This window comes from Cryptomeria japonica, chromosome 3 (genome assembly GCF_030272615.1).
Source record: "Cryptomeria japonica chromosome 3, Sugi_1.0, whole genome shotgun sequence".
NCBI classification, from domain to species: Eukaryota; Viridiplantae; Streptophyta; class Pinopsida; order Cupressales; family Cupressaceae; genus Cryptomeria; species Cryptomeria japonica.
This window is the reverse complement of record NC_081407.1, coordinates 811363280-811369279: the sequence shown is the minus strand read 5'-3', so window position 1 is coordinate 811369279 and position 6000 is coordinate 811363280.

Here is a 6000-nt window from a genome sequence, read left to right as displayed (position 1 = left end):
GTTTTGATAGCTCAACTGTCAACCCTACTCTTGGCCATCTTGATTGCCATTGTTTCTATGAAACCCTAGCCATTTCCCTTGATTTGCTATCATGTCCACTAGTGTTGAACCCAAACCTCTAACTTATTAAAAAAAATTTATAGTTTTTTTGTGTATTAAGTATCATAAAATATCATTACAAAATTCAGCAGACTAGGCTGGAAAACACACACCCAGCTAGCAGATAGATCTCATAGTGACAAAAAAACCATGGTAGGAAGGTCAATGGGCCATATCATGTGAGCATTATACACAGGTTGTGGCTGAATTACAAAATTACAGAGTTGGATGTCCCATATACAAAATATATCATAGAGGAAACATGTTGTCAACTAACTAAAGAGGAAGGAGGAGTCAGGAACAATATTATCTCCCAAGGGGGGGGAGCCACGCAGTCCATCCTAACTCTCCCTCGTACCACACCAATACATTTCCTTTGGCGAATTGGTCTCTATAGGGGTGGGTAGGCAGTCCTTCCAGTTCCATCTCAATGAAATCCTCTCTCTGTTGTCTTGTCTTCATCTTCTGCATAAATCTCATTAGCGCCTGCTCAAAGTGTGACTTGTTGCTTCCCATTCGGTCCCAAGTGAACCCATGGGACAGTTCTCGGATGAAGACATGTGTTGTTCCATCATTCAGCCATCTGTCAAATTTGTCCTCATCAAGTCGTAGAACCACAGTGACCCACATAGCAACAAGGTATCGAATGAGTCTCCTAAGAGACTCAGTGATGTATCTACCCTTTCCAATAAACACATCATCATTCCTAGATTTCCAAATGATCCAAAGAATTTCCAAAGAGAGAATAGACCAAAAGAGATTAGCACATTTCTTTCCACCTTTAATATAACCAAGTACCACCTCATCAATAGAAAGATATTTATTATCAACTGAAAAACCAAACAATTTCCACACCTCTTTGGCGAAATGACATTAAGAAAAAAAATGTAGCATAGACTCAGGGAAATGACACAATTTACACAATAGGGGGTTACCATTATTGTCCTTAAGAGGGAGCTTGTGAAGAAAAAGTTTCCAGGCAAAGAACTTTTTTGGTTTAGTCGGAGCAGACCAGAATCTCAAGAGATTAGAGTGCCACATTTTAGAATCCCAGGTGAGGTTCCAGATATTGCTGAGATGGGTTAGGATATCTTCAGAGTCAGCAAGGGCATAATAGATCAGTTTGGCCTTCATTAGAGGGAGGGGAGAGCCATTGCCCCAACAGAGGGAGGAGATTGGGGAGAGCGAAGAAGGGGTAGATGAGGAGAGGATGGGTTCAAGTGCAGTCTTGAGGACATTGTAGATTCTGGCTTGGGAAACAAGGAGGTTGAATTCCAAGCTAAGGGCATCCCAAGAGATCAGGGAACTATTTTTCAAGATGTGTTCAAAAGTAACCAGTCCTAAGTTGTGCCATTTCAAGGCAGAGCATCCTTGAGGGCAGCCCAACTGCTTTCCATTATGTAAAGTATTCCACCATATAGATCTACCCAAGTTCAGAGAGCCCTTATTATCAACAATGCCCCTATTACTGATGAATTGTATGACATGGTTCCAAGCCCTCCATATAAACTTGAAGACTTCTGATCTCACAGGAGAGATCTCGAAATTACCAGCAATTAGGTCCCACATGGGCAAGTTCTTCCAATTATTTGCCCTTTTAGGGGTGGAGCGCTGTATATTATGTCTAATCAGAACTTTCCAATGTTCATTGCCATCAAGGGCTTTAAAAATCCACTTGGAAGCTAGGGCAATGCCCTGAATTTTGAGGTCTTTGAGGCCCATACCCCCTGCATCTTAGATCTAACATACCTCTCCCATTTTACAACATGCTGCTTCCTGTTCCCCTTCCCATAGAAATTTCCTGATTTGTTTTTGAAGATAATTGAACTGGTAATTACTGAATAGCCAAGCTGAGAAGTAATAGATGTTATATGATGACAAGATTTTTTGACAGACCTGAAACCGACCTGCTAGGGAGAGGAAGTTCCTGTTCCATTTGGTGAGTTTTTTATCCACCTTATTCCTGAACCACTCCCACATTTCTTTCAGATTCGGGGAGACAGAGAAAGGAATACCCAGATATCTAGTGATCATGTTCGGTCCTCCCCATTTCAAGTCAAATTTTGTCCTCCAGTTAGGAGGGAAATCAGTCCATCCTAGCAAGGTAGATTTATGGAGAGCAATTTTGCTGCCTGAGGCCTTACAAAAGATTTCAATATTTTATAACAGAGAGGATAAATTCTCCTCTTCCAAGGTTAACAGAATAGTTGTATCATCAACAAACTGAACATTGATGATTTCCTCTTTATTAGGGAGAGATGCCTTTGACCCTGGGGGTTATATTGCAATCCTTAAGAACATACTGCATAACATCAACAACCAACACAAATAAGGTCGGGGCAAGTGGGCAACCCTATCTTATTGACCTGTAAAGAACAATATTACCAGATCTGTTTCCATTTACATCAACAACAGCATTGGCCTCACAGAGTAATGTTTGAACTATCCTACAGAATATCTCTGGAAACCCCAAACTTACTAACATATGAATTAGAAAGCTCCACTCTATCCTATCATATGCCTTTTCAAAGTCAATCAACAATAAGACCCCGTTCTGTCCCGAGTCCTTAGCCCACTTGAGAGATTCCCAACAGGTTACCAAATTTTCTAGGATATATCTGCCTTTAACAAATCATGTTTGGGTGGGGTTGATTATCTTTGGAAGGATTTTAATCAGCCTATTAGCCACCACTTTGGCCAATATCTTATAGGAGACATTTAGTAGTGTGATAGGCCTCCAATTATTTAGCAATGTCTTGTCCCCCTCCTTAGGGACGAGCTTTATGACCCCTTGGTTGATTTCTTTGCCTAGGGTTCCTTTATTAATAGCTTCTAGATATAGGTTGTGGAGGTCACCAACAATCCACCTAATGTTCTTCTTGTAAAATTCCATCGGAAAGCCGTCCAGTCCAGGGGATCTGTCATTGCCCATTGAGGAGATGGCCTTTTCAATTTCCTCTTTTGAGATGGGTTTCCCTGCAAACTCATAATCCTCCGCATTAAGCTTAGGTAGGATCAATTCCTTAATGAGCACCCTGGCAGCCCTATGTTCATCATTTAAGTCTTCTGCAGTGAATAAAATTTGGTAGAACTAGGTGAAGCACTTTAGGATCTCCTCTGAGTCTGTAATATGGGTATTGTTATCCTAGATAGCACTGATGTTCTCTTTTGCCTCTTTGACCTTAAGCAATTGGAAGATAAAATTTGAGCCCTTGTCTCCTGAGTCCAACCAATTTAATTTGGTCTTGGTTTTCAACCCTCTAATTTTCTCATTCTGTATCTTCCTAAGGTGGTTTTTGATTGACACCAGGGTGTTAGTAAGGCTTTCATCATTAGGTGAGTTCTGAAGATTCATCTCTGCATTACAAAGATCTTCCTGAAGCATCCTTTCAACCCGCCTAGCATCCTTGGCTTTCTTTTCCCTACTGTTTGGCAGAGGGTGGTCCAGCTTTTAATGTTCAGGTTCCATTTATCAATATTAGAGAGTCAGTTCTGCTCTTTCATATTAAAAAGTCTTATGAAGGCCAAGGCAGAGCAGAGATCCTCATCCTCCAAGAGCTTAGTGTTTAAGGTGAAGGAAGGAGGTCTTGAAGAGGGGGGGTGACTAGAGGGGGAGAGGTCTATTCCCATTAGTATGGGGTGGTGGTTTGACAATATGTATGGGGAGATAGAGTAGTGATCTCCATTCGCTCCTTTACTAATACCAAAGTGGTTTTTATTGAAGTAAAGTCTGTCCAGCCTGCAATAGATTCTCTTATTCAACTGCTGGTAATTACACCAGGTGAGCCATACAGTGTTCAGTTGGCCTTTCCTTCTAGCAATAGGGTCAACAAGATGTAGTTTATTGATCATTCTATCCCATTGCAGCCTTTCATACCCTTCCATTCAAACTTGTTGTCTCCTTTTTTTTTTTTATCATTGGCAGATTCAATCATATTGAAGTCCCCCCCCCCACAATCCAAGGGATGTCTTCTAGTCCTGCTAGCCAGTTCCACAGTTCCCCCCTCTCTCTATAGTCATTAGGGGCATACACAGAGCAAATTCCAAACTTTTGGTCTTCCAGCTGAATAGAAACCTAGATAGCCCTGGCACAGGGGGATTGCCCCCAGTTGACTACTTTGCTAGCCCATCTAGGACTAAGTAATATGGATGTACCACCTTACCCTTGGTATGGTTAGTATGAAAGGATATAGCCTCCCTCCAAATAAATTTAAGGCCGATTTGCAGGGTGAAGCCAACAACTTTTAGCTCTTGAAGAACGAGGCAATCCATGTCCTTACGTCTATTAAGGAATCTTTTGATGATATATTTCCTATCAAGAGCCTAAAGGCCCCTGATGTTCCAAGAGGTTGTTTTCAACATGGCTCACTTTGTTGGGTAGGGTCCGTTTGGGATTTAAATCCCTCAAAACATTTAGGCCACTTCTCTTTATTTGTGATATTGCTAGCATCAAATGCAATAGAGGAGCAACGTCTACCTCTCTTTTTCCTTGCCTCAGATATCTGTTCGGGGCCAAGGGATTCCTTCCTAGAGGTGTTATCTTTACTATTTTTGGGGGATCTCTTCCTTCTAGACTTCCTGTGTTTGACCATAGTAAACCCTTCCTGTGTATTTGTCGAGCCTTGTTCAAAATTAGTGTATCCAAGAGTGAAGGGGTTCATGTTGATCCCCGTATCTTGTGTAACAGTTTGCTCTGCATTCAAGGCATCAATAGGGGTGCTAGAAGTACAATAGGTACTACTACCAGGGTCTCGCCCACAGGCCTCTGAGCCATTGGATGCACCTAGAGGATCTACTAAGATCTCATCCACAATAGGGTTAGGTCCACCAACTTTCACATCCAGAGTAGAAATCTCATCAGTTTTAATTTCAGTAGGACCCCTACATGCAGACAATTCAAGGCCCTGATTAGAGGCCCTGCTAATGGTATCTATCATAAGTGGAGCACCCCTATCCATGTCCTCTAGGCTAGGTATCTGCCATGAGGAGGCTTCAATTTCCAACTTCTACTTATGAAGGTCTTGCTCAAGAACCTTCCTAGCTTCAACAACTCTTCTCAATTTTCCAACACAAGTTGTTGAGCGTTCTGGGATCTCGGACCCGAGTGAAGTTCGGGGTTATCAACAAATTTGGACAAGAAAGGGCAAGAATTTCATCGTTACAAGCCTCAGGGTCCCAACGTACAGCCCTGAAAGACGAATTCCCCACTGACCAAAACTGTTTGTTGACAATCTTGCTTTGGCTTTCTTTATTATTAAAAAAATTATGAACAGACCCTTTTGAATCATTCTACAAAATGAAAAATGAAACCCTAGCTTATTGTCGCACACATCTTGCAACCATTTGTTCATGTATTGACGAGATGGTACATTATTTACATCAAAAGTGACAAAAAAATAGCCGAGTCCCTAAGCCTCGAAATCTTAGAAGAAATAGCAGAAAGCATTGAACCATTGGGTTTAATGATGATGCGCTTGGAGGGGGAAACCTCACCTTCTTCTCGCGCGAGATGGGCATCATCTTCATGCTGCAACACAGTCTCAAATCTTGCATCAACCGGGAATAGAATCTGCTTGTCCTCCACCGCCTGACTGAAGGTCTTCCGTCTCGCGTGCTCGTTCTCGGTGGCATGGAGAATGGGGGGTTTAACCTTGCTTTGGACATCCTTATCGGCCTCCATTAATTGCGGCAAGCCATCAGTTATTGCTCTAGGGCTACCCAGCGAAGCCAGGAAGCCCTCCCATGCGGTGGCGGTCGGCAACCAGCGACACCCTCGAAAATTGTGCCCTAGTTGCAGAGCGCCCTTCAACCAATCATTTATGATTATTATTATATCTATTCTTTTAATAATAGAAATTACTAAAAATATTTCTAATATTATCTAATATTATAAAATTAAAT